General features: G+C 34.1%; 1 protein-coding gene across 4 annotated transcripts in view; it reads left to right on the top strand.

The window, feature by feature from the left end:
• Positions 1 to 8927: 8927 nt before the first annotated feature.
• Positions 8928 to 23767, top strand: part of sema4d (sema domain, immunoglobulin domain (Ig), transmembrane domain (TM) and short cytoplasmic domain, (semaphorin) 4D) — a 63694-nt gene continuing 48854 nt past the window's right edge. For 2 of the 4 annotated variants that reach the window (XM_051092713.1, XM_051092714.1), the window contains exon 1: positions 8928 to 9061. The gene's annotated coding sequence lies outside the window, so the exon portion shown is untranslated. Of the gene's footprint in view, positions 9062 to 19320; positions 19578 to 23767 lie in introns of those variants that run through there. The other 2 variants (XM_051092712.1, XM_051092715.1) reach the window with 1 other exon arrangement.

Genomic DNA, 23767 nt, shown 5'->3' with positions numbered 1-23767 from the left:
CTAAAATAACAAAATAACAGTTCTGACTTTATTTTTCACATCTGCAAGTTTATCTCTCAACTTTAATTTTTTTTTCTCTTACAATTCTGAGTTTTTCTCGCAATTGTGAGTTTATATCTTGCAACTCTGGCTATATTTCTTGCAATTGCATTTTTATATCTCACAATTCTGACTTTTTCTTACAACTTTTTTTCTTACATTTTCTCGCAATTGCAAGTTTATATCTCACAATTTTGAATATATTTCTCAACTGCATTTGCAATTCAGATTTGCAATCAGTTCTGACTTTATTTCTCACATTTACAAATTTATCTCTCTGATTTTTTTTTTTTTCTCACAATTCTGACGTTTTTGCAGTTTTGGCTATATTTTTGCAATTGTATTTTTATATCTCGCAATTCTGACTTTAGTACAATTGCAAGAATTTCCTTGCAATTGCAAGTTGATATCTCACAGTTTTGGCTATATTTCTTGGAACTGCATTTTTATATCTCGCAATTCTGACTTTTCTTACAATTGCAAGTTTTTCACAATTCAGATTTTTTTTCTCACAGTTCTGACTTTATTACTCCCAATTTCAAGTTTCTCTCAATTTCTCTGTTTTATTCTTGCAATTCTGACTTTTTCTCACAATTTTAACTGTATTTCTTGCAATTGCAAGTTGCAAATTTGTATCTCGCAGTTCTGACTTTTTTTTTTGCAATTGCAAGTTTGATTCCTGCAATTCTTTGTAAATGACTTTGTAACTTGCAGTTGTGAGTTTATATCATGCAGTCCTGAGAAAAAAAGTCTGAATTGTGAGACCAACAAGTCGCAAATTACCCTTTTTTTATTCAGTGGTGGAAACAGGCTTCCATATGATACGGCCACATCTTAGAAAATAATAAAAGCCATTCAGCCTGGTCTGATCTTGATGACGTACAGGCCCTGCTGCTGCTGTCTACATGCACTGAAGTACACTAAAACCAGAAACATACTCCACACAAGTACACTAGTGTGTACACTAGACACTTCAGATGGAGTTTGCATTCACATACTAGTGTATAAATATGTTTCTGGCATAATTTAATGATATTTTATTGTGTGTATGTTGGGAAAGTAAAGATAAACTTGTTTTGACCTTATCACGGGCGACAACATTTGCTGTACACGTTTAAATGTTGTAAAGTGTTGCCTGTTGAGTTAAAACATTATTTTTCATTGTCAGATGTGTATGCAAAAGTCTCCTCATGTGTATGTGTAGATATTCTTGTATTTAATGAACATTATTTTCTGTCCCTTGATGTTTATTTTGGCTAGTTGTGTGATTTTTGGGGTGTTATTTGAGCTAACAAGAAGATTCTGTGTCATAGATTATTTTGTACAAGTTTGAACAAATTCAGTTCATGGGAGGAATAAATTTGAAGTTATGAAATGTTGGTTTGGTGTATCTCCTGAACTGTTTATTTGATTTTTATGTTCATTTCTGAACAAAGTGGCCTATCTGAAAATACAAATGAAGCGTGATATCTTGTGGTTAAATACACCCGTGCATGTGCATATTGAGACTTTGTGTTGCAGTGATTTTGTCTGTTGTGCTTTCGCCATGAGTTTATTTCCTGATTTGAAAGATGAATGTATCATTATTGTGAGCGTGTGATACCGGGTTTTGATCGGTTGTGGATCTGGCATGCCAACGACACGTCTGCCGTCAACTTCATTTTGTCAAAGTGTCTGTGACGTCACTGGCCAAATGTCTCTGATATATCTGATTTTATTTTGAAAAGAAAGAAAAAAGTGCCATGTACAGTGTGAACAGAAACAAAGGTGGATTCGGTTTGGATCCAGATGTACTGCTATTAAAGAGTTTCATTATAAGACTCTAAAGAGTGTCTGCTTATTTTTTTTTTAGATTCTTCTGAGCGTCCGAATTACACGTTTAACAATATACTTTGATATTCTGGACCAAAAATAATTAATAACTCAATCATAACACATAATCTGAATTATGCGGAAAAAAAAATATGTTTACAGCCTGGTTCAAAAAGTGGTTTTGCTCTATATAGCTAATTTTGCCTTTTATGTCAACTGTGAGGGGGGTGAATTTTTTTATAACTCATCCATTTAAATTTTATTAAGCCTTAAAGTTCTGCATAATTTAGGGCGTGGCCACTTGAGCAACAGGTGGATTGCCGCTGCTATCACTATCGTCGTGCTAGGTGGGCGTAGTTTCAACAACCAGCTCCACCCACGTCCCACCTCTCTGCCCATTTTCGATTATCCAGGAGTGACGTGCAGGAGCTTCAGAAATGCTCTTCAGAAACCTACGGGTGACGTCACGGACACTACGTCCATATTTTTTACAGTCTATGGTTTCTTTCTTCAGTCGTAAAGAAATTGTTTTTTGAGGAAAACATTTTAGGATTTTTCTCCATATACTGGACTTCAATGGTGTCTCCGATTTTGAACGTCCAAATATATATTTTTTTTCAATATATTTTTATATATTCAGTCTACCTGAACTGTTTTCCGGTTCATAACAGTTAGGGTATGTCGAAAAACTCCCATCTTATTTTCTCTTCCAACTTCAAAATCATCCTGTTTGACCTTTTCTTTTTTTTGGAAAGATGTTTGATTTTCTTTGCATGTTCACTTTGTAAACACTGGGTCGGTACTTCTGCAGTGATGTAGAATGGTTTTCATACCCTAACTGTCATGAGCAGGTGAGACAAGACGAGCGTTTGAGGTTAAAAACTATATAAATTGTCATTTTTTTTAGAAAATAACCGATCGTTTCGCTAGATAAGACCCTTCTTCCTCGGCTGGGATCATTTAGAGCCCTTTAAAGCTGCATTTGAGCTGTATTTTGGACGTTCAAAATCGGAGGCACCATTAAAGTCCAGTATATGGAGAAAAATCCTGAAGTGTCTTCCTCAAAAAAACTATTTCTTTACAACTCAGGGAAGAAAGACATGAACATTTTGGATGACAAGGGGGTGAGTACATTATCTGTACATTTTTGTTCTGGAATTGAACTCCTTTAAACCCCCAGTGAATGAGAGTTGACTTATGGGGGCAGCCGTGGCCTACTGGTTAGGGAGTCGGGCTTGTAACCGAAAGATTGTGGGTTTGAGTCCCAGGTCCGGCAGGGATTGAAGGTGGTGGGAGTGAATAACCAGCACTCTCTCCACCCTCAATACCATGACTGAGGTGAGTCCCTTGAGCAAGGCACTGCTCCCTGGGTACCGCAGCGATAGCAACGTGGCTGCATGTGTTTACGGTGTGTGTGTGTGTATTTGATCACTTCTCACTACTGTGTGTGTGCACTTGGATGGGTTAAATGCAGAGCACAAATTCCAAGTATGGGTCATACTTGGCCACACGTCACGTCCTGTCCTTTCCTTTATTGTGACCTCTAGTGGTGAATGTGAGTATGTTCACATTATCTTGTGGTAAATAAAAATATATAAAAACAGTATAAAATATTATATTATAATAATAAACATATATCACATTTGAAAAGAGCTAGAAAACTTGCTTATAATTGCTTATATATATATATTAATTTGCTTATATATATATATTAATTTGCTTATAAATGATGTCTAAAGGAAATAAAATATTTTCTAAAGAACATGATGAACACAAGTAGGCCTGTAAACCTGTTCAATGCTTCGACACTAGATGGAGCACAAGCTCCAAACATCTCTCACTGTGTTAGTGTCGAGATATGAACTAGTCTCCTTACTCCTGTACTTTTATTGGACCAGGACTGTGTAGAACTGCGGTGTGTAATTCAGTAATGACATGCAGGTTTGAATCTGTTCGTGTCTGACTGACTCAAGGACAGTTTAATCCTGCAGGAATGTTCGACTGAAACTAGATACTCGCCAGCCCCTCTGTCTCTGTCTGTCTGTCACTGTCTTTGAATTTGTTACTGCTGAAAAACAGCTCACAACACACTCAATGCACATAATAATAATAACAGCAACAACAACAACAACAATAATAATTAAAAATATTTTATTTAATAAAATAAATAATATGCATACTAAATAAAATAACAAATAATTAAATTAAATATAAAAACAATTATTAATTATCAGAGTTATATCTAATTTATATTATTTGTATAATTATTTTAAAAATACTATTAATATTACTAAATTGTTCTGTTGCTTATAATGGTCACAGATGTAAAACACAGCTGTTATGAGAGCAGTTTTGTTCTGGATTTGTGGTTTAGGAGTTGGATTTAGAGTTGTAGAACTTGGGTTTAGACCAGCAAACTCCTCTCCAGAGGCCTGATTGTTACTGTGATCTCCATGATCTGGATTCCAGGCGTGTCTGAGGATAATTCTGCATCCCAGTGGATCCGTTCCACCCTGAGCCGCTCAGAAGAGCAGCTGAAATGGAAACAGGTGAGAGAATGTTTAATAGTTTACATGTACAGTAGCTGCTTCACATTATATATGAACTGACCAGTCAGCAGGACTGCAACTTTCTGCTGTATAATATTGCATGCTGTGTGAGACAGAGAAAAGTGTGTGCTTGAATGGACCACAAAAAATAATATTTACATAATCATTTGCATTATGATAAGAATTAAGGCCTTTCCTGCTAGAAAACAGTACAATGTTCAAAAGGTCACATTTGAATTGCATCACATGAGTACAGAGTTTCGTCAAAGAGAAATATCAAATTAACAGTAAACACAAACCTCATGTGAACTAAAACTACATCATAACAAACACATAGCAACTCCCTGACAACCACCAGGAATACCCTGGCAATCACTTAGCAACTCCCTGGCAACCACCTAGAACTCCCTAATAACTACATAGCAACTCCCTAGCAACCACCTAGTACACCCTAGCAGCCATATGGCAACATCCTAGCAACTCTGCCCTAATAAGCACGTAGCAACTCCATGGCAACCACCTAGAACACCCTAATAACCACATAGCAACTCCATGGCAACCACCTAGTACACCCTAGCAGTCCTATGGCAACATCCTAGCAACCAAATAGTAATTCTGTGCCCTAACAACCACATAGCAACTCCCTAGCAACCACCTAGAACTCCCTAATAACCACACAGCAACTCCCTGACAACCATCCTACTAACCACATAGAAACTCTGTGCCCTTGCAAGTAAATAGCAACTCCTTGGCAACCACCTAGTAAACTCTTGCAGCCATATGGCAACATCCTAGCAACTCTGTGCCCTAGCAACCACATAGCAACTCCATGGCAACCACCTAGAACTCTCTGATAACCACATAGCAACTCCATGGCAACCACCTAGTACACCCTAACAGCCATATGGAAAAATCCTAGAAACCAAATAGCAGCTCTGTGCTCTAACAAGCACATAACAACTTCCTGGCAACCACCTAGAACTCCTTAATAACCACATAGTAACTTCATGGCAACCAATTGGTACACCTTAACATTCATATGGTAACATCCTAGCAACCAAATAGCAGCTCTGTGCCCTGGCAATCACATAGCAACCACATAGCAACTCCCTGGCAACCATCTAGTACACTCTAGCTGCCAAAAAACAACATCCTAGCAACCACATAGCAACTCTGTGCCCTGGCAAGCACATAACAATCACATATTAACTCCCTGGCAACCTTCTAGAACACTGTAGCAACCGCATAGCTGCCAACCACCCAGAACACCCTAGTATCGTTTCACTTTTGCACAGACAATTATTTTTTCTCACATTTTTTCTTCATAACATGTCGATCTAGTTGATCTAGTCTAGTTGTTATCTATATAGGACAGATCTGATGATAAAATCCCTCACATTCTCTGACCTCACATTTGTATGTGACAGTGAATGGAGCACATGCATGTCTATGATCAGTGAATGATCGTCATTACACACCGCACTCAGAGCGTGACGCACAGATCGCACAGACGTGTTATCTATGTTACAGAGCAGTTCACCAGCGCACACGAAACTACAGCTGATTTATCAGCTTTGTGTGTAAGTAAATACTGCATCTATGTAAGGAGTGTCATTATGTCAAATCACTCTCTTTAAAATTCTTCCAGCCTGGGCGAATAGGGTGTAACAGATAAAAAAGTTTAAAGGGTTCACTCTGTGAAAACAAGACGTGAAAACAGATGGAAACAGTTTGCATGGATCATCAAAGTTAAATATTAGTAGCCAGAGGAAGGTTTGATGTATAACAGCACAGGTCACACAGGTTATGAGAATTAACTTTTCAAAAGAGCCTATGTTAAAAATAAAATAAAATGCATTTCCTGTTACCTCTCAGCTCATATTAATAAGGCATTTAGAAAAGGAAAGAACTCTCTTTGTAAAGTAAAGCAAATAAAACTATAAAAATGTATATATTAAATAAATATTTCCTCCACATTTATTTCTTTTTAAATAATGTGTATAATAATGTAAGTAAAGAATTTATATATTTCTGTCTTTCTTTTGCCTGGCAATGTGGAGAAAATAGACAACGCTCGCTCTGTCCTCCAAGCTCATGTTTTGGATTCACTCCTCCATGGGCAGAAAATGTCACATAACCTTTGACCTTTTGACAAGAGGCCTTTCATTTCTTTCTTTCCAGCTTGTTTTTGAAGAAACAAATGTTTCTTTTTCCTCCTTTTTATTTCTTATAAACACCCACTGTAATGTCAAGCCTCATAGGTTGAGACAGAAAGGCCATAAACGCAGAGCACAAACACTTCGTCCTCAGTGTTGCCGGATTAAAGCAAATCTAGGTTACAGTGTAACACGGATCCTCACATACTTAGGTTATATAACTCTACAACAGGTTCACTTTTAATGCAGGTTATATAAACACAATGACCTTACAGGTGCAATAACTTTACATATTTACTCTATATTCTTAGTTCTTATTTCTTAATCCATATATGTACAGTACATTTTACCCTGAATTACCGTATGTTTTTCAAACACAATCAGGATTCTGTTTTTTAACCTTAAAACTTTAGTCAAGTAGCATCTGTCATCATTCATGACTTACATAAATGACTTCTGATACGAAGGCAGCAGTTTATACACATTTGAGTTTATAATGAGGCATTTCATAATTCAGTTTGACACGTGTTTATAAAACATCTCAGTTTGATAAGACAACATTTTCAAGTGAAGGATGTTTTTTCAGCTCATTACAGAGACTGTGTTTGCCTGGCTCTGCCTATATCCTGAACCAATATGCAATTATGTGGTAAATCCTGTCAGCTACAGTGACCTCTCAGTCAGTGCTGAAGAAAAAAAAAGCATTAAACATTTAAAATAGATAAATAATTTTATCACAAGGCTGACTTTGATACTGATAAAATATAATTAAAAAAAAAAGTAAAATATTTTGTTTATAACAGACAGACTGTATTGATTTTTTAGAGCCGCTTACTGGAGATTTCAAAGTTACACCAGTAGGTGGCAACAAGTGACTGTATTATAAGTGCGTCTTGAATCATTAGTCAACTTTGATATATTTGTTCTTTATGAACGAGTCGTTGAATCATTCACTCAACCAATTCGTTTAATACATGTTGATTCATTTAGGAACTAAGCAGGTGACTGCCTTTAATGAAGAAGTCATTGAATTATTCACTCAACCGATTTGTTTACAAATGCTGATTCATTTAGGATCGAAACAAGTGACTATCATTTGAAATGAGTCATTGAATCATTCACTCAACCAATTCATTTAAAACATGTTGATTCATTTGGGAACTAAGCAGGTGACTGCCTTTATGAAGAAGTCATTGAATTATTCACTCAGCCGATTCATTTAAAAATGCTGATTCATTTAGGAACGAAACAAGTGACTGTTGTATCAAATGAGTCATTGAATCTTTCACTCAGCCAATTCGTTTAAACATGTTGATTCATTTGGGAACTAAACAGGTGACTGCCTTTATGAAGGAGTCATTGAATTATTCACTCAACTGATTCGTTTAAAAACGTTAATTCATTTAGGAACAAAACAAGTGACTGTCACTTGGAACGAGTCATTAAATCATTCACTCAACCAATTTGTTCAAAAAATGTTAATTCATTTGGAAACTAAACAGGTGACTGCCTTTATGATGGAGTTGTTGAACTGTTCATTCAACCAGTTCGTTCAAAAACACTGATTCATTTACGAACAAAACAAGTGACTGCCATTAGGATCAAATCATTGAATTATTCACTCAACCGATTCGTTTAAAAACGCTAATTCATTTAGGAACAAAACAAGTGACTGTCATTTTGGAACGAGTCATTAAATCATTTACTAAACCAATTTGTTCAAAAAATGTTCATTATTTTGGGAACAGGTGACTGCCTTTACAATGGAGTTGTTGAATTGTTCACTCAACCAATTCGTTCAAAAACACTGATTCATTTACGAACGAAACAAGTGACTGCTATTAGGATCGAATCATTGAATTATTCACTCAACCGATTCATTTAAAAACGTTAATTCATTTAGGAACAAAACAAAGACTGTCATTAAATCATTCACTCAACCAGTTTGTTCAAAAAATGTTGTCATTGAGTCATTGAATTATTGACTCAAATCATTCATGAGATTTTATCATTCTAATAATCAAGCAGTTTTAAGTTCTAATGTGATATTTTATTCAATACATATATATTTAGCAGTTGTTTTTATAAACATCATATCATAATAAAATTAAATATTATTACTTCAAAAATATAATATTCCCATTTTGTTCTAACATATGATGCTACATTACCTTTATAAAAATATATTTTCTAAACACATAAAATATAGTGAACTAAAAATATTTATCTAATAAAAATATCAAATTAAAATCTAAAAAATAAAACGTATATTGTGTCGTTTGCAAGCAGCTCACGACTGTTGCACCTCTTTTGATGACTCTCTCTCTCTCTCCCTAGCTCTCTCTCACTCCCTCACTCTCTCTCACACACACACAAACACACACACACACACAACATTGCTGAGAGGGAGAAACGCGTCAGGTCGCGGCATCAGCTCTCAGAAACTCTTTAAACTTTAAACGTTTAACCCGAGCGCGGAGGACCGGAACCCTTGACGCCGCCCGGGTGAGTGTCTATACGGGATTCATTCGCTGCGTTTTCAGCTTTTTACGATTGTTTTCCTCCGGTTTCTATGGACTCTGGTCTCGAGAGGTTTGAGGACTTTGAGCTGCACTTGTTCCTCCGCGCCTGGATCGTTTACAACAGGTTTATTCCTCCTCTACACGATAATACACGTCAGTTTTACAATCCACAGCTGTTCGAACGCGTTTCGTTCCTGCTTTATTCAGTGTTACTTTATATTCCATACAGAAACAACCGAACAAAAGGGAAACATTCGCTTGTTTTAAAGTAAAAGCGCTCATTGGCTGACAGCGGCTCTGCGGTCTTCTCTCGTTTCTTTTAACTGTTTGTATAAGTTCATTCAAACACGGTTAACTTGGTTAACCTGCTTGTGTCGTACTGTTTGATTAGTTGTGTGTTTTTTAATGTGAGTCTGGCATTTTAGGGTCATGTGGAGGTCTGCAGTCAAACTCGCATAAATTATCCCAGACTTTTCATCTGAACAACAAAAGAGTCTTCTAGTTCAAAACGAGACCACATTTTTGAACAGCTTTTTTTTCTTTGTGCATCTTCTGGGATTGCTAGTTGAGAACTAGTCAGGTGGTGCAAACTTGGTAAAATCTGTGTGAGCAATGTAAATGTATTTGGTGACAACATGAACTTATGAATATCAGAATTAGGTTAAAGTTTTTGTTTTGTAGTTTAATTTAAATGGTTGTGTGAAGTGCTTTAATAAGTAGTAAAATATTACATGCATGCCATTCAGTCTATAATGCAATTAATATGGCTTCACAATTGCATGTCAGTGCTTCAAATGTCAACTAAATCCAGTATTTTCCAACACAGTTCATGCATCTATCTTTAAACTGCATGAATCATCCTTTGTTTTTTAAACATGTTTGTAGAAGCACAAAGAGTGACTCTTTCGTATCTCAGAGCAGGTGCCTGAAGGCTTCTAAAATAGAAGCAGGTAAAAGTGGCTCGTAAGTGGAAGAATATAGCCTGTCGTGAATTGTAGGCTGTCAGCAGAGGGTTATCATTAAACGCCTGTGTGTCCATGACCTCTTGACCCCTGATGCCTAAAATCTGACCTCTGAAATGATAAAATGTATTCTTTATTTAATAGACTACTTGGTATTTTATTGTAAATCGTGTTTTGAAATGGTTTTGTAAATCTGTTTGGATGTAAATCTGTTTTTAAAAATCACTATTGGAACAAGTTTTTAAGTTTAGCATAATCTTATTTAAAAAGTTAAAAAATAAAATAAATACATGTAATTTAATACAAGTGCATTTCTGATTATAATCAGCACTAGTCATTGTTGGGCTTAATTTATGTTGTTGTATTTGCATTACTGATAAATTCCTTCGATTATTATTATCAGTAGGGTTTCAGAGGGGTGGAAAATGTTAGGTACATTTCCAAAAATTTTACAGGATTTTTCAAAAGGTTTTGGAAAATTTTGTACATTTTTGGAAACTTTCCAGACGTTTCTGGAAATGTACTGAAAATTTACCACCCCTTTGAAAACATATTAACAACAACAATAATAAAATAATAATAAAATAATAGTAATAATAATTATTATTATTATTTACAGATATTTTTTATTTGTTTGTAAACTAAGAATTTTTATGAGAAAGGCTTAGAGTTGTTTGAATAAAACATGAAAAAATAATAGCATAGAATAATAATTATTATTATTATTATTATTTACATTTTGTATTTATTTATTTGTGAACTAAGTATTTTTATGAGAAAGGCTTATAGTTGGTTGAATAAAACATTTAAAAAAAGTCATATAATAATAATAATAAAAATATTATTATTATTATTATTATTATTATTATTTACAGATAATATTTTTTATTTATTTGTAAACTAAGAATTTTTATGAGAAAAGCTTATAGTTGGTTGAATAAAACATATAGAAAATGTCATATAATAATAATAATTATTATTATTGTTGTTGTTGCTATTATTATTATTATTCACCGATTTTTATTATTTATTTATTTATTTATTATGCTATTCTGCTATTTAATTAATAGCAGAAGTCACAGTCATTATTTATTGATAAGTTAATCAAGTGAATAGTCAATTAATCCAGAGAGAGAAAAAATGATAAATTGAGGGACAGAAATTATTCTTAGTAGCAGCCCTGCTGTTTTTGCATTTTACAATAATTCATTTACAGATTCATATTATGTGCATGTTCAGTATGCATGTAATTTTAATGACCTACAGTTCTGATTATTTGACAGAATTATTTGATCAGACTGCTATTAATTTTAGTCTTTGACAATAATTTGATATCACTTACTAAGTTAAACATGCATGTAACAAGGTCATGTGATAACAATGTAGCATACTACTATTTGAAATGCCTGTATGCTGTTTCACATACTATTTTTTAAAAATAGTATTGCAGTAAGCTAGTATTTTATTCTGAGCATAACCTTGATCTCATGTGCGGTAATAATTAGAGCAGATGCCATCACTGGCCTCCCCCCTGATGGGTTCATTGCTGTGAAATTAGTCCCTCGGGACATTTTTAATGAGGAAATGATCTTATGAATGGGCCATATAGCGTATGTTTTTCTAAACTTGGTTCATGTCAATAACACAGCCTGACAATGACCTGCCTTCATGGTCTAACATGATAGAATCACGAAACCCAGATGAGCTGGCACTGGGTCAGACGGGCACCCAATATCCCTGTGAACAAACACCAGCGGCCCGTCGATAAACACAACCAGCCTTTCAGAACAAAACCACTCAGATTCAGACCTATCTACCCACTTAAGTGTTGTAACTTAAGTTTTCAATGATGAATTTTCATTTTTGAGTGAACAGACTCAAATGTTGATCTGAATAAACTTACATGCAGGAAAAAACTCATAGCCCTAAAGATATGTATTGAAATTAAAAACTACAGATGCACACATAAAGTGCAATAAAATAAACATTTAAAAGTGTCTGAAACAACACTTTATAAAACTCCAAATCTCAAAATCTCAAATCTGAAAAAAAAAAAGCATGCATTGCCTTGCTTAAAAAAATCAATGCCGCGATTGACCATCTTTCGACTTGAATTGAAGCGATAGCAGGGGTCTCTCATTAGTTTCGACCGCTTTCTACACACTAGTGAAATGCAATCTGACCCAAACCCTACATCGATGGCCTAACCGCTGTCTGACCCTTTTCTAATGCTCCAATGCTGAAAAAGCCCCGTCCACTGCGTCTAATGTTGCTTCACTTCACAAAAGTGCCACTCTTGAGTTTTGTGAGCCGAACACAGTCGTGCTTTGTGTTCCTCTGCCGACATCCCTCCATCTCCCAGAGGAGTGCGGAGAGAAGGATATGGAGAGATAGGAGGACGGACGGCCTTATTCTATTACCTTTCTAGAGAATAATTACCCCTCTAATCTGACCAAGGGCTAGTTTATGTTGCCCCCAACACCTGCACAGGTCTCAGATCAGTCACAGCGTTTCTTCAGATGGCTGCTGTTTCTGGTTCTTTTCCTGAAAAGACACAGCAAGCAGGCAGTGCTTGGTAATCGATAACAGGGCTGAATAATAATGATGGCCTGAGGCCAGTGAAAGCGTTACGGTTCAGCTGACAGGCCAGTGTTGTGTGTCACTGCAGCTACCGTGTTTTGTAAATCTTTTTGGATGTTTTTAAAAATCACTATATTGGAACACATTTTTAAGTTTAGCATAATCATATTTAAAAAGTAAAAAAAAAAAAATAATAATAAAATACATGCAAGTTAATACAAGTGCATTTCTGATTATAATCAGCAGACGTCATTGTTGGGCTTAATTTATGTTGTCGTATTTGCATTACTGATAAATTCCTTCATATTATTATTATTATTATTATTATTATTATCAGTGGCTTGCAGAGGGGTGGAAAATGTTAGGTACATTTTCAAAAACTTTACAGGATTTCTGGAAAGGTTTTGGAAAATTTTGTACATTTTTGGAAACTTTCCAGACGTTTCTGGAAATTTACTGAAAATTTACCACCCCTTTAAAAACATATATTAATAACAACAACAACAATTTTTATTTTATATTTTTATTTTAGTTTTAGTAATTTAGTAATTGTAAAAATGTTTTTTATTTCACTTTGCTGTCAAGGCAATATTTAAAATTTTCGTTTAAATTTTTAAAGTTAATCTAATATTTTTATTTTATTTTTTATAGTATACAGCTTTTTTCAAGTGTCATATTTTGTCATAATGAATGACAATGCTTTTTTCAATGTATAAATGTAAGTATTTCAAAGAAATATACTTTTATTTTGTTTCAGTTTTAGTATTTTTTTAGTATTTGTAAAAACATTTTATTTCAGTTTGCTGTCAAGGCAACATATCTAATTTTCTTTTAAGCTTTTAAGTGAAAGTTTTTTTTAATCTAATGTTTGTTTTCTTTTATTTCAGCTTTTTCAAGTATCATATTTTGTCATTTACATGCTTTTTTCAGTGTATTTTTCAATGTTTAAATGTAAATATTTCAGTGTAACATACATTTATTTCAGTTTTAGTAATTTTTTAGTATTTGTAAAAACATTTGATCTCAGTTTGCTGTCAAGGCAACATTTCTTTTTTAAGTGAATTTATTTTTAAAATTAATGTTTAGATTTTATTTTATTTCAGCTTTAGTTCAAGTATCATATTTTGTCATTTACATGCTTTTTTCAATGTGTTTTTCAGTGTATAAATGTAAGCATTTCGATGTAACACATTTTATTTCAATTTTAGTAATTTTTTAGTATTTGTAACATTTTATTACAGTTTGCTAACATATTTTGTCTAATTATATGCCTTTTTTAAGTATTTCAGTGTAGCCTAAATGTATTTTTTATTTTCAGTTTTAGTAAAAAAAAAAAGTGTTTTTAGAACATGTGGTACTTCAACTTATTTTATATTATTTTTATTTCATTTAGGTGTCAAGGCAGCATTTATAATAATTGAATTCAATTTCATTAAAATTTCATTAGTATTTCATTAAACCTTTAAGTTAAAGTTTTTTTAATCTAATATTTATATTTTATTTTCACTTTTATTTCAGCTTTATTTCAAGCAACAAAAATGATTTTTATTAGTTCTAGTTAGTAATAACAACACTGGTTGGTAGTTCTACTGACAGTAATGTAAAAGTAGGCAATTAGTAAGTTTTGCTTTTTCATTGCTTTTATATTTATAAATTCATATGCCATCCATATGCTGCAGTTTTTCTGAAAACATGTTTATGGATAGATGACATAGTTATGCTGCAATTAATCTGCAGCTGTTATTGCAAATATTGTATAGTACTGTTATACACTTATGTCGGTTTTAAAGCTGCATTTATTTGACCAAACATCAGTAAAAACAGTAATATTGTGAAATATTATTGCAATTTCAAATAGCTGTTTCCAGATATGCTGTAAAATGTAATTTATTCCTGTGATCAAAGCTGAATTTTCCACATCATTACTCCAATCTTCATTGTCACATGATTCTTCAGAAATCGTTCTAATATGCTGATTTACTTCTCAAGAAACATTTATGATTATTATCAATGTTAAAAACCGTTGTGTTGCATAATATTTTGTGGAAATGGTGACTTGTTTTCAGGGTCAGGTGTTGGTCAAATGGTCACACACAGAGTTTCTTTGATGCTTTTCCTTCTCCTACATTTTTGAACTTTTCCTCTCTCTGTTGTTTTTCTCTTCTGTCATTTTTAGGCCCACACACAGTTTTAAATCTTATTTTTCCTCGCCCCTTATCTTCTGGTGTGCATGTATTTCTTGGCATGTGAAGAAACTCCTGCTAATTAAAGTTCAGGTCAGAGGTGTGAATCTGCAGTCAGTGTAGTGGAATGCATCATTTCTCTTAAAGCCAAAGAGATTTGACACGAACCACCCAGTTTATGCTTTTTTTAGATGTTTTGTATCTTCAGGCTGAAAGTTTTGATTTGGCTGGTGAAAAAGTGTCTCTGTATCATAGATGATTGTCAGTTGATGAAATCGTATAAATGTTTTTTTCTTCATAACGTCATGCATTGATGTCTCATTCATAATGAGATCAGAAGCATGTATATTGAAGTAAATACGGTACGTTTGAAATTTAAATGAACATCAGGTTGTGTCGGGTCACAGGATGAGGATTTTTGTGTGGGATAATAATTTTTAACCTCAGATTCCTAAAACAGGCTCATTCCAGAGGTAATCAATTTATTGGCTCATGGGAAGGCCGTTCCATCTGTTTTCAAGGATCTCAAAGCACTCATTGTGTCGGGTTGACTTCATTTCTCTTGCGTGCCACGAGTTATCGGACACGGGTGTTGTTTTTGACCAGATAAGACTAATGGCAGCAAATTCCTTCTTGGGAAATGATAATAATTATTCCCTATTTGCATTTAGGGCTGTAGCTTCCAGTGAATCATGTGCACTCTTAAATGAACAGTTCACCCAAAAATTTTAATTTTACCCCTTTAGGACATCCAATATGGTGATGAATTTGTTTCTTCATCAATTTTGGAGAAATGTAGCATCAGTTGCTCACTAAAGGATCTTCTGCAGTGAATGGGTGCCGTCAGAATGAGAGACCAAACAGCTGATGAAAACATCACTATAATCCACAAGTAATCCACATCACTCCAGTTCATCAATTAATGTCTTTTGAACCCAAAAACTGCTTGTTTGTAATAAACAAATCCGGCGTTTAGTCTTTAAACCATTGTTTCTGGCTAAAATATGACTCCATAATCCATAATAACGCTTCCTTCAGTGAAAAGTAGTCTTGTCTGAATCAGGAGAGAAATATGCACAGATCAAGCACCGTTTACAAACGAAAACAGTCCAAAACAGCTCTAAACAAATGTGTGGGTGTATTTTGATGTGAGAGGACAACTGGAGATGGACTTGAGGAAGCGTTATTATAGATTATGGAGTTATATTTTGGCCAGAAACAATGGTTTAAAGATAAAACGTCTTAATGATGGATTTGTTTCTTACAAACACGCAGCTTTTGGCTTCTCAAGATGTTAACAGATGTTTACTGGAGTGTTGTGGATTACTGTGATGTTTTTATCAGCTGTTTGGACTCAAACGGCACCCATTCACTGCAGAGGATCCATTGGTGAGCAAGTGAAGAAATGCTGCGTTTCTCCAAATCTGATGAAGAAACAAACTCATATACATCTTGGATGGCCTGGGGGAGAGTAAATGTTCAGCAAATGTTCATTTTGGGTGCACTATTCCTTTAAAAATGGTTCCGAAAGAGGATTTTTTTCACAGCGATGCCATAGAAAAACCATTTTAGGTTTCCAAAAGAATTTTTAGATAGCAGTTTCTAAGTGAAAACATCCTGCTTTCCATCACATGATATCAGATCTTTGTGTTTTATGAGAATCCTGTGACACATGGGACCTAATTACCATCAGCATCTACTCTAGGATGTTCTGAAATGTTCATCTTTGGGTTCACTATTCCTTTAAAAGGAGGTTCTGAAAGAGCATTTTTCACAGCAGTGCTATAGACGAACCATTTTAGGTTCCCAAAAGAACTTTAAGTTAACAGTTCTAAAAATAACTATTTTCTTTCTTAGCCTAAAGAGTGTTTTAATTATCTAAAGAAACGTTTGTTGATAATATATGTTCTTCACGCAACCTTTGATGCCATTTAAGAGCTATCAATTTTATTAATGATTAAATAAATGCCAATGTTTCCGTGTTATGTAGGGAGTTAAGCAGTAAAACAAGAATTTAAAGATTAAATACTTCTAAAGGGAGTGTTTGAAAAGAAGCAAATCTGTGAAGGAAAAAGTTACACTAGAGCGGTCAGTGCCTTAAATGTGTGCTTGGGACTGTACAAAACATCTTGTGTTAGAGAGGCTGTATTTTATACTGTAGCATTTTTTCTCATCAAGGTCTCTTGCACCAAAACGGTTGTAATTTAGTTAAACATGATCATTTTCAGCCCTCTCTCTGACCTTTTAAACTTGTGAGTTCAATTCCAAGTGCACTGTTTTCCAAACCACAGCTCTCAAATCTCATTTTCACTTACTTTTAGTCTATTTCACTCACATATATTAAACAGTGATCATGCACAATGTGATTTTGAATATGCATTAATGCAATTAAGGCTGTAAAACTCTGGTGGTGGGGAAAAATATGTAATAATTTAATTATAATTAAAAAAAAAAATTATACTTGCCTTTAGAAGTCTTTGAATATAAATTGTTTAAAAAGTTCTGCCGTTCTACTTCAAAATTGCATATTTAATTCAATGTATTTGCCATTTTTGTGTAATTATGCACTAGCAATTTCTGAGTGAAAATATCCTGTTTTCTATCACATGATACCAGAACTTAATTAAAAACTGGCAGGATCTGTATCTTTGTGTTTTATGAGAATCCAGTGACTTTCTCTGCTGGTGTGGTGACAAACGCTTAAACCATGTGTGATGTTGTTACCAGGAAGACACAAGGGACCCAATTGCAAACAGCATCTACTCTAGTACACTGACTCATGATCATTCAGGCTGACCAGGATTCATTGTGTTCTTTAGTGTTACATTGTAACATTGTCCAGCATTCTAAAATGGTGTTCTTTAGTGTTGCATTTTAACATTATCCAGGATTCTAGAATGTTGAGTGCAACATTGTTAACCTAAACATAAATATTAATGTTAATGCATATTTGCATTTGCATTGAAAACAGGGTTTTTATTGCTCTTTTGTAATGTTTGCATTTGAAAAGTTTGCAGTAGACATGCTCTCACTTTCACAACCCAAAGCTCCCAGTCCATTCAGACCCTTTAGTAAACTATCACAGATCTAAACCTTTGCAGCTTTGTACTTCTGAGGGCTTGTTTTATTGCAGAACTGATGTAATTTCAGTGGTACACCTTCCTTTAAAATCAAAAGGAGTAGTCACGATCTGTGTCCGCTCTTCCAGAACGTCGGTTTTAGAGAGAGAAGTTATTAATTCAAACCGTGCCAGCAGGTAGAAAGAAAGACAAGCAAATTAAATTCATTAAATGATTTGCGTGTAGATGATACTCTGTTAAAGTAATGTATGTGCACCTTTGTTTTTTAAATGCATTGTTTTTTTTATTGAAAGAGGCTCAATTTTATTAATCTAGGAATGCAACCATATAGAAATCTGATAGACTGGTGTAAGATTTTGCAAATTGTAAAATTTAATAAAGGATAATTTTACAAATAATTACAAAGAAATGGGAAGTAACCCATTTAATTAAACTTGCAATTTTTAAATAAAAAGCTAAAATAATATTTTCTTGTAAGACGTATTGCAATATGTTTTATTTACAAATTTTAAAAAAAGTTTTTTGCAGTGTAGATGATAAATATGTATTATCAACTTTTTTTAACGTAATAAAAATATGCATTATTAAAAATTAATTATGTATTATGTACAAAAAAATATTCATGATATTTGCATTGAACTTTGCATGCTTTAATTAAAATTTAGCTCAAAATATTTTAATATTTGATCCTTTTTTTATAACTGTTTTGCCATAGAAAATGAGAAAAAAGTGCATATTTCGCCATCAGATATAAATAATCAATTTTATAATGATATTGTACATCTCTAATCAAAACCTACTGAAATATTTACTGTGTTCTGCTAATAAGAATATTTATCTTCTTTTTTGTGCATTTTTAGACTTGTTTTAATCTGTGTGCTAAATCCACACAGAGCAGCTTGTGAGATCAGCTCAAGTTTTACGTTCTGATCAGCAGTCTGTGTTGTCCTCCCTTGTGTAGTGGTTAAATTTAGGATAGAAATGCGATAAGAGTGGATCAGCTTGAAACCAGAACTCTGCCCAGCCCTGGTTAGAGAGCCGACCGGTCCGTCTCGGTGCGTTAAGGACACACCGTGACCCTGTAAACAATAGAAACACAGCAAACACTGACCCAGCCCCCTCAGTGCTGCATGTGCATTGATTATATTCCGCTGTCAGCCGTCTCAAGTGTGCACAGCGATGCACACGCACACACATGCACATGCACGCATGCAATCACCAGCTGATCTGCCGTTATTGTTTTGCACCTGTCACAGAGACAACGCTTCAAATGGTTTGTGTGTGAGAACGTATTATTATCTGACATTAATATTTCATTGTTGCTTTGACTGAGAGTGAACGTTGAGGTTAAACCGCCTTGATTTGAGAGCCGTTTCTGCACGACTGTGATGTTTGGCACATGCTTTTCTCAGAGCGAGAGAGAGAGAGAGGGAGAGGTAAAGGGAAAGGGAAAGGAGGAGGTCTGAATGTCGTCTCCATTCGCTTGTGTTCAGACCTCCACAGCCAGACACAACCATCAACCTTTATGACACCCTGAAAATTGCAGATTTACTCTAAATTATATACACGTCTGGAAACAAACAGACACGTATGAGACCCGGCAGACACTGAAATGACTCTCCATTGTTTTTTTGCTTCTTTGTGGATTTTGTGGTCGTCTTCTCTGTGCTTCAGAGCGTCTTTACCGGCACTTGGTGAGTTTAAGTAATTAAGATTTGTTGAGATGTGGCACATTTTATAGGTTCTTTTGGTTATTTATTTGAAGGCATTTGGTGAGTTTAAGTAATGTTTTTTTTATATATTTATTGTTAATGGATGCATATTGTAAATTTAACATACAGACAGTAGATTATTTGCAATTTAAGTAATGCATATTGTTAATTTTAATAAGACTTAGACAATAGATTAATTGAGAACTTGTACATTTTGTAGGTTCTGTTGTTTGTTTAAGGGCATTTGGTGAGGTTAACTAATGTTTTTTGGTTTTTGGATGTTTTTGAATGCATTTAGCAAATTTCAGTAACACACTCATTAGAGTAAATGAGCTCTTGCACATTTTATAGGTTCTTTTGGTTGTTTCTTTGAAGGCATTTTTTAAGTTTAAGCAATGGTTCTTTGCTTATGGATGTTATTGGATGCAAATTGCTATTTTCAATAACATTTTATAGGTTATTTTGGTTGTTTGAAGGCATTTAGGCAGAATACATATTGCACATTTTAATATTTTTTTATTTTTTTTAATGTTATTGGATGCATATTGCTATTTTTAAGAATGTATACACAGACAATAGGTTTATGGAGAACTTGCACATTTAATGGGTTCTGTCATTTGTTCGAGGGCATTTGGTGAGATTAAGTAATGTTTCTTGGTTTTTGGATGCTTTTTTAATGCATATTGCAAATTTCAGTAAAACAGACATTAGATTAGTTGAGAACTTGCACATTTTATAGATTCTTTTGGTTGTTTCTTTGAACACATTTTGTCAGTTTAAGTAATAGTTCTTGGCTTTTGGATGTTATTAGATGCATATTGCCATTTTTAATAACATGCACAATAGATTAATTGCAGATTTTGTTTGTTTTGTTTGAATGCACTTGGTCAGTTTAAGCAATGCTTCTTGGATGTTTTGGTTACATATTGTACATTTTAGTTTTTTTTTAGGATGTTATTGGATGTATTATGCTAATTTGAATAACATTTAGACAATAGATGAATGAGAACTTACACATTTTATATGTTCTGTCATTAGTTCGAGGGCATTTAGTGAGATTAAGCAATGTTTCTTGGTTTTTAGATGCTTTTGAATGCATATTGGACATCTAAACACAGAGACTGTATTCATTTTAATGCATTAAAGATTAATTGAGAACTTGCACATTTTATATGGTCTTTTGGTTGTCCCTTTAAGGGCATTTTGTCAGTAACAGTTCTTGTCTTTTGGATGTTATTGAATGCATATTGCCATTTTAATAACATACACAATAGAGGACTTGTGCATTTTATAGGTTTTTTTTTATAGGTTAATTTAAAGGCACTTGGTCAGTTTAAGTAATGTTTCTTGGATGTTTTTGGATATTTATTGTGCATTTTAATAACATAAGTAGTGTTTTTTTATGTTAGTGGATGCATATTACTATTTTTAATAATATATACACAATAGATGAACTGACTACTTGCATGTTATTGGATGCATATTGCAGGTTTTCGGCAATATAGGCAAGCTGATGCAAATTTTAATTGCATATAGCCAACATGAGTTGAGAACTTGCATATTTTACAGATTTTGTTGATTAATTGGTTAGGTTTTTCATTTTTAAGTGTGTTTCTTGTCTTTGTGCAAGTCAAGCATTGCTGTTACTACCATATGTACATCAAGCTACTACTACATATATTGTAAAAATGTCAATTTGGTGTAAAGTTGCTTTGCAACGATATGTATTGTGAAAAGCGCTATACAAATATCGAATTTGAATAATTGAATTTGAATTGAATTAATGCTTGTATACTCAAGATTATAAAAATTAACATGCATATCCCACACAGACATGCATGATTCCTCAAATCAAGCACTTTAGCAACTGCAAAGCAAGCACCTGCAGTATCCTAACACCATGCAAGCATTGCACAAACAAACACCAAAAATGTGAAAATCCCGTCTTGCATTGTCTGTAAAATCCTCCTGTCAGACTTCGGTAAGATGTAGTTTACTTGTGGCTGTTGGCACACCTCTGTAGGTCTCCTTCGGCTGTGATCAAATGCATATTTAACCCTCCACTGTAATCAGCATTTTCTCTCTTCAGTTGTGAGATTGTGTCTGTGTTCGGTGTGTGAGAGCTGAGATCAAAGCGCACACGCGTGCCGTTCAAGACCCATCTGTCTGACTTCAAAGTACACAGGGATCCTGGATGCAGCATGTGTGTGTTTGCATAGTTTGTAAGGAAATACCTCAATGAAGCATTTGTTTTGAGGAGTCAAAGCACACACTAAACTTTAATACTTAGGGCTAGAGGTTTGCTTACATGATATTGATGCTTAATATTGCAAACTGCAATATGCAGTCATAATGCAATAAAATCCTAATGGATAAAATTGCATCATGCATCATTTAATATTAACATTCATAAAGTGTCAGAAGATTGTGTGTGTTGAGTTTATGCACTTTTAAAGTGTTTGCAAATATTTTTTTTTTGTAGAAACCCTGGTTGCATCCTTTTCATAGTGGAATTTAAACTCAAGTTTTAGATGTGAATTTAATGATGCTGGTAAATGAATACTTTAGCGATTCATATGGGATCTATTGAGAGAATTTGATTATGGCTTGTGTTTTCCGTCAGCTTGCAGATTTATACCTCAGTTGAAGCACCTCAGCTTTTTGGAATGGTTTTGGAATTTCATACCCTCATTGGAAACTTTTGGAAATATAACAATTGGGTCGTTGGCTATTTTGTGGAAACCCACAGAACTGGAACGTTTGCGTATCGTAAATGTTCCATTCCTAGCGTCTTCTCATTCCTGAAGTGGTTTATTGAAGTAAAAAAGAAGCATTTGACCTTTAGTGGCTGGTTGCATTCTGGGAGAGCCCTGCAGGGATCGATGAGCAATCGTAACCGCCCGTCACGTTTGGGTAATTAGCTGCCATTGTTCTGAGGTGAGAAGGAATTTGGGTCTGTATGGAAATCTGGCGTTGTTTCCAATCCACTGGTTCAAAGCGAGACGTTTGACACATGCAGATGAGCAGCAATGCTGCTATGCATAATTGTCAAAATGTCTCAATTAATCCCTGATGGTCATTCTTTGTACCTGTATGTTAAACTGTGACTTGATGTGATTTTTTTGAAAGGTATAATTAGCTTCATGTGCGATTGTGTTGTGGGTTTCAGAGTGCAGACATGCATAAACCCTAACGAGGAGAAGTGGGCCAGACGCCTGCCATACGTTTGCCTCCCAGAGGACTTTGGCGATGTCTCAGACTCAAGCCTTGAGGCGGTCTGAAGACAAAACCACGTCAAAACACTGATTCGTCCTCTAGAGTTGCCAAAAACCAATTAAAAACCAATTCGACAAAGTGATGCAATTAAATTAATTGATGCTGTTAATTAATATGGTATTTTATCTTTTTATCCCACACAAGTTGTCTTTAGAATATATACAGTACTGTTCATAAGTTTTTTTTTTGTTGTTGTTGTTGTTTTTTTTAGCAAGAATGCATTAATTTTGATTCAAAGTGACAGTAAAGACATTAACAATGTTACAAAAGATTTGTATTTTAAATAAATGCTGTTCTTTTGAACTTTCTATTCATCAAAGAATCTTGAAAAATAAAATGTATCAAGATTTCCACAAAAATCAGAAATGTTTCTTGAGCTGCAAATCAGCATATTAGAATGATTTCTCAAAGATCATGTGACACTGAAGACTGCAGTAATGATGCTGAAAATTCCAGCTTTGATCACTGGAATAAATTACATTTTGCAGTATTTTCAAATAGAAAATATTTATTTAAATAATAATAATATTTTACATTTTTTACTGTATTTTTGATCAAATAAATTAAAGCTTTGGTAGCAGAACAGATTTATTTATTTTTTTTAATAAATACTTTTTTCCGTCATTGGCTTGATACAGAATAATTGATGAAGCTGGCATCAAGCTGCAGTTTTAATCTGCTTTGTAAAATCATCCTGCTGCTCTCAGGTCTGTTTAAATATAATGATATGAGGGGGAAAAAACAAAACACACACACACATACAAGCCCTGTAAGATATTGCTCTGTTTTAGCACTAATTATTTATTTAACACAATGGTTTTCTCTTCAGTTTCTCTGTTTTAGGTTCTCTATTCATTTATATTTTGCTAATGAAACGCTCATCTTGTCATGCTGAT

The sequence above is a fragment of the Labeo rohita genome, chromosome 21, assembly GCF_022985175.1.
Source record: "Labeo rohita strain BAU-BD-2019 chromosome 21, IGBB_LRoh.1.0, whole genome shotgun sequence".
NCBI lineage: Eukaryota > Metazoa > Chordata > Actinopteri > Cypriniformes > Cyprinidae > Labeo > Labeo rohita.
Note: the sequence above shows the minus strand (reverse complement) of the source record. Positions and strands in the feature narration are given on the sequence as shown.